We start from the raw sequence: 14434 nt of genomic DNA, 5'->3' as shown, positions 1-14434 counted from the left end.
CACATGTTTATTTTATAAAGGAATAAACTAAGGGTAAAAACATCATGAAGTTATTTGAAAATCATGAAGTAATAGTTATGTCTACATTTCTTATTAAAATGTAGAGTTTTAAATGGTTAAAGGACATATTTACATTCAAAGTTTCGATTGAGTCATATGATACTTTGCTGTATGGAACAAGAAAAACACAAACAGATGACTAAGGTACACAATACATGTGCTTATAGAGGGTACTTAGCAACCAAAGAGGATGAGTAATGATTTTATATGCTAAGTTTCTAGTGTGAGAGGTTACAGCATGAGCAGGGATGAGGAAAGAAATAGAATAATGCTGATGGCTTTGCAGATCACTCATGCTGACTGGAAATCAGAATGTTGGATGATGACACTGTCTAAGTCATCTGAACTGGGAATCTTGCCATGCATTATGAAAACACAATTGAAAGTTCTTTGAACTTTGATTATTGCTAAGAGTACCTGCTTTACTCACTATAACTTCCTGTGACTTTGATCCATCAAATTGACTTGGAAAACATGTTATGTTAACTGACTGTTATAACAATGTAACTGGGATAATCTACTTATAATTAGGACAGTTATATTTGGGCTCTCATTAGCCAGGTTTTAATGCATTACTCATTGACTATATTTCTAGAATCATGTTGGAGACTTGATTGAACACAACTGTTCACCTCATGGTTATAGAGAAGAAGGAACAGAGGGAGAAGAAAGAGAGAAAATATAAATCATAATATCAAGATCCCTCTTTACGGCCTGCCCCCACATAACTGAGAGTTACTCTAGACTTCACCATTCAAAGGTTCTGACTGTTCAAATGGCACCATGAGTCAAGGACTTAGATCCTGTGAAAGACTTAAAGTTCACAACCACTGACCAAAAAAGATAAGTATCAATGGGGTAAAATATCCTAGTTCCAGAGGAAAACAGCTGGGATGTCAAATTTCAGGATCTATTATAGTTATTGTTGTTGTTGTTGTTATTATTGCATCAGTCAGAATGAGTAGTCTCTGACATGATGCCAGTCTTTTTCCCAGCAAAGCAGAAAACTCTCATTGGCTCTTTAGTAAAAGATGAATGCTTGCAGTATAAATGGTTTTTGTACTAGTTCCAACCAGAAGAATATTTAACTATATCTTATGATGGCATTCAGCAATATGTGTCACATTCCTGTAACTATACTTCCACATGACTAATTCACTCTATTAGGCATTTAGTCTCTTAGTTAACATTTTACATTTTAAAACTCAATCTCATTTTTTTCCTTATTTCTCAATCTTGCGTCAATGACAATTGAAGCTAAACTTAAGTTTCTGTGGCTTGCATAAGTACTCCTCAAGTCTTATGCTTTTACTATTCTTTTTTTTAAATTTTATTTTATTGTAAAGATGCTGTACAGAGGGGTTACAGTTACATGAGTAAGGTAATGAGTACATTTCTTTTTTTTTTTTTTTTTACTATCATGTATTCTCCATTTTACTAACTTATTTTTTTATATTGTGAAAATACCGTACAGAGGGGAGTTACAATTACGTGGGCAACATAATGAGTACATTTCTTATCAAGCATTGTTGCCTCCTCCTTTGTATCCCCTTCCCATCCCTTCCCCCGCCACCCCCCCCCCCATCCTGGCCAAAATTGTAAATTTCGTTTTTCCAACATAAGGACTTGTACATCTCATTGTTACAATGGGCCCACCTGTATCCCTGTTTAAACAATTTGTTTTTTCCCTGCCCCTCCACAAATTATACCAACATCAAATACAATGAAAGCAGAGGTATATATACACAATGGAATTCTATGCCTCCATCAGAAAGAATGACATTGCCCCATTTGTTAGGAAATGGAAAGACTTGGAAAGAATTATATTAAGTGAAATAAGCCAGGCCCAAAGAAACATAGGTCCCATGGTTTCCCTTATTTGCAATAACTAGTATATGTCTGGGACAAGTAGAAAAGCTGTGGTGTTAAATGCATTGTTTATTATATACTGAATTAATTGAAAATATTTTAATTATGCTCCCATATTCTATGGTTATATTTTGATGTTAATATTATCTTCAGAAAAAGAAGATATACTGGATGTCTAATGAATTGCTAAATAAAATTTAGATTTGTTTTAGTGTACTATTGCAGCTAAGTATATTAACATACAATTTGACATAATTCCTGAAGACTCATGAGACTCTCATTCATAACTAATTTGCATTTTAAGCATTTATATCTAATGTTAATAACTCTCTCCAATGTGTGTATGTTATGATATTATATATATTTGATTTTTTTGTGTGTGCCAAACCTGGATCTTGAACTCAGGGCCTAGAAACTGTCTCTGAGTTTTTCTGCTCAAGGCTAACACTCTACTATTTGAGCCACATCTCCACTTTTGATTTTTGGTTCTTAGTGCAGTCATTAATATAGCTTTATGTGGTATTAACTATCCATTCATTAGGCAATATAGAGTTGTTAATTTGAAATTACCTACATATTTATAGGAAGGCCTCATTCTCTAGGCCAGAAAAAATTGGAAATGTCAACCTATGTTAATTTGGATAGCACTAATATTGAATTGATCTTGAGATAATGAGAACATATTTTTCTTATCTAAACTTTATAAAGTCTTGGCTGCTTTACTTTTATTTAATATGCATATTTCAATATATAATTTAAAAAAATGTTTTGTCAGTTGTGGAGGTTGAACTCTGGGCCTGGGCACTGTCCCTCAGCTCTTCAGCTCAAGGCTAATGTTCTAGCACTTAAGCCACAGTGTCACTTCCAGCTTTTTCTGATTATGTGGTGCTGAGGAATTTGACCCAGGGCCTCCTGCATGCAAGGCAAGCACTCTACCACTGAGCCACCTTATACTTAAAAACTTTTAATATACTTTTATATACTTAAAAGCCCATATATTTAAAAACTTTTATGTGAAAATGTATGACAGAATTTCTCCACTAATGGTAGGCTGCATCACAGTATTGATTTCTTTTTTGTTATTTTCACTGCCATTTACCCAGAAATTATCACAGTACTTAACAGATAATCAATAATATATCAATAATGAAATTCTTACTTAATTGAATAACATTTAGTTTATGCAATTGCCATATGGTTGATAGTAGTTTAATGACATAATAATAAATACATATATATGAGTAAAATATCTTGTTAATGTACACATGTTATTTTAAAGGGAAAAAAATCAACACAATGTTACATATCCCTAGTAACAACTTGGTAACAACTGTAATCAAAACTTTTTGGGGATTTAATTGTAGTGTTGTAAATTCAAGAGAGTTTTCTGACCCAAGATATTTATTTAAACATATTTATCACTATACTTCTCCCAAATCTCCTTAGAATAAGAACCTAATTTATTAGGAAATATAAAATAAAAATACACTCATACAAACAATCTACTGGTCTTAATTTAGAACACAAATATTTATCCTCCATGTGAATACTTTCTTTCATCTCCTAGAGATTTTTTATACATCATAATTTATACAGGGATCTCATGAACAGGGTAACTATCTCAATGAAGTAAGGAAGCTCTCAACCCACTTCCCACCGTGTAAGAATACAAGTCAGAAATCTCTAACCTCAAAGCAGGCCCTCAAACAGCCTCATGTTCTCCTGTTCAAAGCCTTCAGAATGCTGAGAAATATACTTTTCAGTTGATGGTACTGTGTATAGCTCTTTGAGCTAAGCCAGTCTTTTCAACATGTTGTAAGTCCTTACTCTCAAGAAAACTATGCAATGTAAAAGGGAATTAAGTTTGACAGAATATTTGGATCTGCCTCTGTTAGTGAGAAGCATAGAAGGCAGAGCATAGAGGAAACATATGAACACTCCACAATCTTCAAAGACAGTGAGTAAGATAGATACTTACAGGAACTTATGGATACTTTGGTTATGGCCAAGCAGATGCTTTACTATCCAGCTATCTTCTTCAGTCATCAAATACAGACTTTACTAATATTTATTTCCCATTAGAAGCTTGACTTTCAAGGCTCTATATTACACAAAATAACTCTGATCTTAGGGTCACTATGAAGTGCACAGTGTGCAGGTAAAGTTACTTCAGAAAATATTAGCTACAGATGGAACTTTCAAGTCCCTTCACTGAAAGATGTTGTACCATGAAATAGTTATAATTTCACTTTTGTAGCTCAGGCGGATTTTACATCCTGTCTCCTGTATTACTAGCCCTTGAAAGCCAGTGAAGATGCTATGAGAGGCACAAGTTATTCCATGAAGATGTCAATATGGAGATAAACCACCAAGGCCAATGGTGGAAGACAATAATAGCATTACGGTCCTGGCCATGTGAATGGATTTTTGAAAAGTAGATCCTGTAACCTGATGAAGTTATTCTAGCTATTACAGCTGACATCATAAGGGAGGAAAAAAAAGCAACAATGAGCCCCTCCAAAACTAAAAATGTATGAAAACATCAAGTAAAGATTGTGGCTTTAAGGTACATTTAGGTATAGCTGTTACACTGCATTAGAGAACTGGAACTAATGGCTGTCTAAACTTGCTCCAAAGCAATGGTCCAGAGAGCATACATATAGCTCTGCCAATAGAAGTAAGTTTCATCTTAATGTGAAATCATTTGCATGAAAAATTCAGCTATATTATGAATATACTCACATTAAACAATACATTCAGTATTATATTTATCAACAAGAGTTGTCATTTAAATATAATTCAATTGTACAGTTTTGAATAGTTCTGTTTTATAATCCCCTAAAAATAGTTTACCCTTTTCACAATGCATGCAAAGCTCTATACTGAAGGCAACTAAAAATATTTTGAATAGATTTTTCAGAAAATTTTAATGCAAGATATTACACTAAAAATATCAAAATAACCAGGTGTAGGTGGCTCACATCTGTAATCCTATGTACTGAGGAGGTTGAGATTTCAGGATCAAAGTTTGAAGCCAGTCCAGTCAGAGAAGACCATGACATTTCTTCTAATGTAAATTTTATTGTAAAGGTAATGTACATAGTGGTTACAGTTACATACAGTGTTACCCTCCCCCTCATTTTCTCTCACTTCTCTCCCACCAAATTGTAAAGTTCATTTTCAATATAGTGTCTAATAAGTATCACAATTGAATTGATTGAGATTCCTTTATCCAATTAGCTGTTAAACTCCAAAATTAGAGCGGTGGTTCAAGTGTTAGCGTGCTTTCCTTGAGCATAAAAGCTCAGGGACAGCATCCAGGGCCTGAGTTCAAGCTCTAGGACCAGCAAAAAGAATTAATAATTTTAAGTTCATAGGCCAAGGTTAAACAACCTCTAAAATTATTTCAAAGTGTTACTCAAGCTAAAAGGGTTGTGTTTAACAATATTTTCACTATATTTTAAATTGAATACATAACAGAACATAAAGATAATTTTTACCAACCACAACATAAATACAAAATTACTTCACTTAACTCATGAGCCTTGCATGAAAAAGTTTGCCAAATACTACTTTAAATATATTGCCCTCATTTTCAAGCTTAGGAAACTGAAAACATTCAACTAGAATTGGAAAAAAAAGAACAACTTGAACTCAAGCTTTTTAAAATTCCTGGCCTATGCCCTTTATGATATATTTTTACCTCTTGAATAATTTAGCCTTAAGAAAAAAATCCTTTGATCTTTGTATCACAGTATGTTTAAAATGCAATTATACTACCAGTTTGGGTCAGTTCATGCATCAAAATTGAAAATGAGTTCTTTTTTCTTGTTGAGTCTAGATATAGTCAGTGTCTTTGTAGGCTTAGCAATTCCCTGCTCCGCAGACACCTGATACTCATTAGACAGAAGAGGATTTGCCTCTAGTTTGGTTTTGATCAAAGTCAGTCACAACCACAGTCCACTCAGGAATATAAGGTAAATCCACAGGTAATGTTCCAAGTTTTATGCTGTTAAACCCTGGATTGAGACAGCTTTTGTGTGAGCTTTGTACACCTTAAAAAAACAGCATTTGTTCTGAGTTATAAAAAAAAAGAAATCTTAGCACATATAAGTAAAAAATGCATTCTGTAGTTGTAACCCAATTGTAAATTATATTTCTGAATAATACCACCAAAAAGGTATTTTTTTCATTTTTCTCAAATTAAATGACTAATAATGAAAGCCAATATTATAACTATCTTAAGGTAAACCTATTCTCAGATGTCTACTAACTTTCTATACTTTTTTTTTTATTGTTGTTGGTCATGGGGCTTGAACTCTGGGCCTGTCTCAGAGCTCTTCAGCTCAAGGCTAGTGCTCTACCACTTGAGCCACAGTGCCACTTCTGGTTTTCTAGTGATTTATTGGAGATGAGTCTCATGAATTTCTCTTGCCTGGGCTGGCTTTGAATTGTGATCCTCAGATCTCAGCCTCCTGAGTAGCTAGGATTACAGGCGTGAGACACCAGCACCCAGCTTCTAGACTTATTCTATTCTATTACTCTAATTTATACATCACACACATATTACAAATATCATATATTTAATATCACATTTTCTTTATCCTATCTTTATTGTACACATAGTGGTTTTATATATCTTGGCTATTGTAAATAGTGCTGTTATAAACACATATGAAAGTTGTTATCATCAAGAAAACAAACAACAAATACTGGCAAAAATTCTGAGGAATAGAACTCTATACCCTTCATCTACTTAGGAACATCTGGGATGGTTTCATATCTTAGTTATGGTAAATAATGTTGCAATAAACATGGTTGTGCTGGTAGCTTTATTATGGCCTTAATTGTGGTCATTTGGGTAAATGCCCAGAAGTGGAATTCCGAGGTCATAGGGGAGCTCTATGTTTAGCATTTTGAGGAACCTCCACACTGCTTTCCAGAGTGGTTGAACAAGTTTACTCTCCCGTGAACAGTATAGTAGAGTTCTCTTTTGGCTACACCCCCTCCAGCGCTGTTGTTATTAGATTTCATAATGGCCATTCTAACTGGGAATCTCAATAAAGTGGAATCTCAATGTGGTTTTTATTTGCGTTTCTTTTACGGACAGAGATTCAATGATCTCTTCATGATTCTACAGGCCATTCTTATTTCCTCTTCAGAGAAGTCTCTCTTTAAGTCTTTAGCCCACTTATTAACAGAGTGGTTGTTTCTTTGGGGATTTGTTGTTGGGAATTGTTTTTAAATTCAAGGTATTATTTAGACATGAGGCCTTTATCTGTTGTGTAGCTAGTCAAGATATTCCAATCTGTAGGTTTTCTATTTATCTTACTAGCTATGCCTTTTGCCAAGCAGAAGTTCTGCAGTTTCATGTAATCCCATTTGTCCAACCTTTCTTTGAAAATGTGGTACATATATACAATGGAATTCTATGCTTTAATGAGAAAGAATGACATTGCTCCATTTGTAAGGAAATGGATATACTTGGGAAAAAATCATACTGAGTGAAGTAAGCCAGACACAAAGAAACATAGGCTCTATGATTTCTCTCATTACAGTAATTAGCTTATGTCTAGGATATTCCTAGAAGATGCACAGTATAACTCAATAGCTATGTACATATGACTATATATATATAAGATGATGCTAAGTGGAATGAACTCTAAGCCATGGGAATGAGAGGTTTTTGTTGTTGTTGTTTTTAATGTACTGTTATAAAGTGACTAATCCCAGAAGCCACATTTTGGAAAGTTGGAATATTGAAGTCTTTATTATATAGTTAGCAGGCTGCAGGCAGCCAGTTGTTACAAAGGCTTACAACCCTCAAAAACACTTAATACAGTTAGGAATCAGGCTAAAGAGAAATAAAGAGCAAAAAAAGTACCAACAAAGCAATTCAGCTTTGATGGAGAACTGAATTGGGATGACCTGATGACTGGAGACCAGTCAGGAGAGCCAGGAGACCAGACACAAGACAGAACACAGGAGATGATCACAGAGGGGCATGGGTATACTTAATGGCAGCTGGGCTGGTCCAGGCCTAAATAGAGGGCAGGTCCTTAGGAAACTCCCAGTCCCAGGCACTAGACTGACAGGTTCAGTAACCTATCAGCCAAGTGCCCACCCCTGCCTCCAGGGACTGGGCATGTCCACCATCTGGGAGGCAGGTGATGGGAGGCAGGTGATGGGAGGCAGGTGATGGGAGGCAGGTGATGGGCAGGAGCTTTTCCTTCCCCCAGCATGAAGACAAGATACCAGACCCTATCATCCACCACGTGGCCAATATGGCACTGGACAGACTTGAACTCCTTACTTCATTATTATGTGATTTTTTTTCTTCCTATGTTTTATCACCTATTGTCACTGTATTTGATTTTGGTACCCTGGATATTGTATATACATTTATCTGAGTTAGTAAAGGGAAGGAGAGCAACAAAATGTGAGACAAAGGATAAAGAGGGAACCAAGGTAACAGTGATACTCACAAGACACTATGTTGGAAATAAACTGCACAACTTGGTGGGGGGGGGGCGGAGATAGGGGAAAGAGGAGGAAGGGAAAGTGGGAGAAAAATGAGGGTGGGGTAATATGTTCAACAAGAAGTGTACTCCCTAATTTTTGTATGCAACTATAACTCCTCTGTATATCATCTTGACAATGAAATTAATTCTTTTTATAAAAGAACTCTATACCCTGTTGGTAGGAATGTAAATTAGTCCTATCAGTGTAGATTTCATTTTGGAGATTCCTTAAAAATCTAAAAGCATAGCTGCCTACATGTTCTTGGAGATATAGTCAAAGGAATTTGCTTCTGTTTTCTAACTTCATTTACCTGAATATTTTTATTTTCAGATTACAGGAAAGATCAGAATAAACAATCAGGAAGTGCACTTTTCTGCTTAACAGCAATCTAGTAAGGATATCACATGCTTAAAGAATGATTTGGAGAGTTCATGGTGAAAGATAGGGAAATTATTTCAGCTTAAACAGGAAGATTTCTGGGACTCAGTAGAATTAAGTGCAAACATACTTTATTTGAGAGGGACCAAGATAAGGGCATATTTTTTTGTGTGTCCCGTCGTGGGGCCTGAACTCTGGGCCTGGGCGCTGTCCCTCAGCTCTTCAGAGCAAGGCTAGCGCTTTACCACTTGAGCCACAGCACCACTTCCAGCTTTTTTCTTTTTGCTTATGTGGTGCTGAGGAATCGAACCCAGCAACTCATGCATGCAAGGCAAGTGCTCTACCACTAAGCCACCTTCCCAGCCCCAAGATAAGGACATTTTAAAATTGTTTTTATTGTTATCATAAAGGTTATATACAGAGGAGTTACAGTTAGGCAAGTCAGATAAAGAGTACATTTCTTTCTGATGTCACCCTTTCCCTTACTCTCTTCCAGATTTTCCCTTCTGTTCCCACCCACAAGTGCAGAAGTTCATTTTCAACACAGTACTTAATGAGTATCACTGTGGGGGGCATCTTTTGACAAGGGATTAAAAATTTAAGTGGGAGGGACCCCACTCTTCTAACTTTAAATTAACCACAGCATTTCTATAATAAAAAAAATAGCTGAACCTAAATTGTCAAAACCCCTTTCTATTTCCTCTTTCTGCTAAGGTCAAGTTGAGTTGCCATCTAACAAGATCATTAAGTAAAAATATTTTATCATTAGCTGGAAGAGGTAACAAGGTTTTGAGCTGGGGAAAAGCCTTCATTGGTTTAAAAAAATGTATGTATTGAACTAGTCAGGTTCAGTGAGGAAATGCATTACATTGTCATTAAATTGGCCTCAGTTGGAGAAAGGACACTGACAATTTAATTAAAGTTATTAGGCTATGATAAGAAACTGTATGACATTTTGAAGCAAAAATCTTTCAGAGTTTGGAAACATTTCTAGGTTCAAATGACCCTGATAAGTTTAACAAGACTGGCTGAAACAAAAGCAATTACATAACTTACAGCTGGCATTGGCATCAGGCATCCAGAAAAATGGGAGATTTTGTTGAACTAAAAATAACAGCTGGAAAATATGCAGTTGGTTACAGGTGGAAACAAATAAAGATGTCATCCAGGCAGACATAAGAGCTTCCAGGAAAAAGGTATAGCTATATTATGTAAACAGGCAAGACACTAATTAGCCTGAAGTGGAGCACTAACCATAACACCAAGCTCGGGCTGAGACATCTATTCTACTAAGTAGTAGAATATTCACAGTCCTTTAAAAGACAGGTTCTAAGAAAGATGTTTGGTCATTCACAGTGGAAGCCAAAGGAAAATATATCTCTAAGATTAACTGAAAGAATCCACCACTCCCCGTGGAAAAAAGTCATATTGTGATGAAAAAATATATTCATTAAAAATATTTCCAACCTATCAATTAAGGCATCAATTATTGGAAATGAACAAGATTTATAAAAATGATACATATAGTAGATGATCATCCCAACAATGGTGTTTCATGAATTGTCTATCCATGTAAAAATAATAACGTGAGCCATGTACCAGTACCTGCTATCTGTAATGCTAGCTACTCAGGTGGTTGAGACCTGAGAATTACAGTTCAAAGCCAGGCTGGACATTCTTATCTTCAATTAACCACCAAAAACCCAAATGTGCTGGGTGCTGGTGGCTCATGTCTGCAATCCTAGTTACTCAGGAACCTGAGATCTGGTTCAAAGCCACCCAGGCAGGAAATCCATGAGACTCTTATCTCAAATTAATCACAGAAAAAGACAGAAGTGGAAAATGTGGCTCAAGTGGTAGAGTGCTAGACTTGAGCAAAAGAGCTCAGGACCACATCTAAGCCCAGAGTTCAAGCCCCACGACTGGCAAAAACAACAACAACAAAAATCCAGATGTGAGCTATGGCTCAGTGGTAGAGTGCTAGCCTTGGGTGAAAAGCTCAAGAGACAATTCCCAGACCTTGAGTTCAGGCCTCAGCACCAAGGAAAGTAAAATACATAATATCATTCAAGGAATTGTCTCTGGATTTGACTGTCCAAATATATTCATACCTTTTCTTCTCAAATGTTGAACATGTATTTGTCTGTTTTGGAGTGCATACAAATAAAATTGCATAATGTTACTTTCACCTTTTTAAATGTAAGTTACATTGTTAAATACTGTTTGGACATCCATCCTTGGTTTATGAAACTTATTTTAGCCCTTTTTAATGCTGTTATGATTCAATCTGTGCATCAAAATTTACTTATATATTTTACTAGCAAGTGATATTTATTTTTGCTAGATTTTTTTAAATGACAGTGTCCCAATGGATGTTGGTACTTTGGATCTTTTTTGTGACTTACATCTGAAAGAGTTTTTACACACTATATCTTGCAGTGGAGTTTTTTTTTTTTAATTTTATTTTATTTGAGAACATACTGTACAGAGGGGTTACAATTACATGGGCAGGATAATGCATACATTTCTTACCAAGCATTGCAGCCTCCTCCTTTGTTTACCCTTGACCTCCCTTCCCAGCCTCCCCCCTCCCCCCCCCACCCAATCATACCCCCCCTCCCCCCCCACACACCGACATTGTAAAGCTGGTTTTGACATGACATTTTGTACTTCTCATTGTTGCAACAGGTCCACCTGAATCCTTAAGCGATTTGTTTGCCCCCATCTCCTCCACATGTTATATTGACATCAAATATAGTGAAAGCGGGGGTTACACTGTGTGGGAGGGACATACAAAGCAACAAAGAAATAATCTTATAAATGCGTTAGAAACACATGCATGAAAGAAACAAAAACATTAAAATACATATTTGAGGGTTCGTTTTCCTAACATCACATTATCTGATTTTTTCTGCTTGACTCATACCTATACTAGATATTGCAAATAAGGGAAACCATGGGACCTATGTTTCTTTGGGCCTGGCTTACTTCACTTAATATAATTGTTTCCAAGCCTTTCCATTTCCTAACAAATGGGGCAATGTCATTCTTTCTGATGGAGGCATAGAATTCCATTGTGTATATATACCACATTTTCTTGATCCATTCATCTACTGAGGGGCATCTGGGTTGGTTCCATATCTTAGCTATGGTAAATAATGCTGCAATAAACATTGTTGTGCTGGTAGCTTTAGTGTGGTCTTTTTTGTAAACATTAGGGTAAATGCCCCAAAATGGGATTGCTGGGTCATAGGGGAGTTCTATGTGAAGTCTTTTGAGGAACCTCCATACTGCTTTCCAAAGTGGTTGAACAAGTTTACATTCCCACCAACAATGAAGTAAGGTTCCTTTTCTGTTCACATCCCCTCCAGCATCTGTTGTTGTTAGAGTTCTTGATTTTTGCTGTTCTAACTGGAGTGAGGTGATATCTCAATGTTGTTTTGATTTGCATTTCTTTTATGGCTAGGGATGTTGAACATTTCTTCATGTGTCTATTGGCCATCCTTCTTTCTTCTTCAGAGAGCTTCTCTTTAAGTCTTTCGCCCACTTACTTATTGGGCAGTTGTTTCTTTGAGGATTTGTTGTTGGGTGGTTTAATTTTTTGAGTTCCAAGTATATTTTAGATATGAGACCCTTGTCCATTGTATGGCTAGTAAAGATCTTCTCCCAATCCGTGGGCTTTCTATTGATCTTGCTAGCTATGTCATTTGCCCTGCAGAAGCTCTGCAACCTTATGCAATCCCATTTGTCCAACCTTTCTTTGATTTGTTGTGTTTCCGGGTCTCTATTCAGAAAATTTCGGCCTGAGCCAAGGAGACCTAGGGTTTCTCCTATTCCATCCTGTAATGTTTTCAGAGTGTCTGCTTTGACTTCAAGGTCTTTGATCCATTTGGAGTTGATTCTGGTGCAGGGTGATATATAAGGATCTAGCTTTAGTTTTCTACATGTAGTTAACCAATTTTGCCAGCACCATTTACTGAAGAGGCTCTCTGTCTTCCATTCTATTGTTTTAGCTCCCTTATCGAAGATTAGATGGCTATAGGTCTGTAGGTTCATTTCTGGGTTTTCAATTCTATTCCATTGGTCCTGAGGTCTTGCAGTGGAGTTTTTGTGTACAGGGTCTATGCATATGACATTTCAGTATAAATAGATGGATATTGGTAGCTCATGCTTATAATCAGCTATTCAGGAGATTCATGCCTGGAAAGATGGAGTTATGGTGCAAAATCAGTCTGAGAGAGTCTCCACAATTGCATCTCCAAGTAATCAGAAAAAGCCAGGCTGGAGGTATGACCCAAGTGGTAGAGAACCAGTGGTGATCAAACCAGATAAGCTATGGCAAAGCCCAGAGTTCAAACACTGGAAACTTTAGTACAAATTTCCTAACTTTTTCAATGATAGTGCAGAGCTAATCCTAATAAGCAAGATGGTTTAAATTTTAAACTTGGGAACTGTGATTCACCTATCTCACTGTAATGAGCAGAATCAGTTAGCTGAGGAAATTTTCTTGCAAACATATCCTTTGTCTAATCTCGTTAGATAGCTATACCATCGACTCAGAAACAATGGCTTTGTACTTCCCACTCAGCTAACCCCTATCATTCCATAAAATGATGGGCACATTTCTATTAATCCAGCCAACTGCATCTCTCTTCAGTCAATCACATCCCTCAATCATACTTATTCTTGCTGATTGAATGTGTATCCTGCTTTCTTCTGATCTCACACTTTGAGGTAGCATACTTACAGCTCTGCTTTATGTGTCCTTTGTTCTCCTGTCACTGACCTTTAACATTGCTACTACAATTCCATTGCAATGTTATCTCAGAATGAATACTCCTGCTAAATAGGAACATGATCCCATTTATGCTTGTCAAACAGCTAAGATAACAGTTGTACACTACTATGCACAGCTCTTTCTGCCTCATAAACTTGTTTCTCTGGAATGGACTTGAATTGAAATCCTCCTGACCTCACCTTCCCAAGTAGCTAGGGTTATAATCTACCTCACCTATCTTATAAGGCTAGATCCTTAAGAACAAGAGTTTTATTTATTGTTATTTCTTTATTGTCCTTAACTCGGAGAATGACTGGCTTATGATAAAAGTTACAGGTAAAAGTATTTATGACAACATTAATAATTTAAATGTCGAATTTCATTGCTGAAGATCAGGATAGCATTTATGGCGAAAGTTATTCTTTAATAACAGGGAGCCATTTCTATTCAGTTGACCTGTAGGAGAAGGCAACTCTTGTAATATTAAAGGACAGCCAGTGATAGCACTCACATTCAAATATATAGCACTGCATTAATGAATAGCAGTGATCCTTTAGAGCTTGTTGGGTAGAAGATAAGACTAACAAATGAGAGACAGATTCACTAACTGGAACTTAACTTAAATAAATAAGTAGAAAATTCTATTAGTTTCATGGATATTAAAATAGCAAATAATACACAGGACAGACAACCAAATTTGAACTTCAAATAAGCAGGGAACATATTAAGCTCAAAGTATATCCTGTGCATTATTGGGTACATATTTACATTTAAAAGGTCACGTTTTTAACAAGGATTTCTGCATTTTGGCTGGCAATGCTATTCAGT

Source organism: Dipodomys spectabilis, unplaced genomic scaffold (genome assembly GCF_019054845.1).
Source record: "Dipodomys spectabilis isolate Male_0828 unplaced genomic scaffold, ASM1905484v1 ptg000783l, whole genome shotgun sequence".
In the NCBI taxonomy this organism is placed as follows: domain Eukaryota; kingdom Metazoa; phylum Chordata; class Mammalia; order Rodentia; family Heteromyidae; genus Dipodomys; species Dipodomys spectabilis.
Note: the sequence above shows the minus strand (reverse complement) of the source record.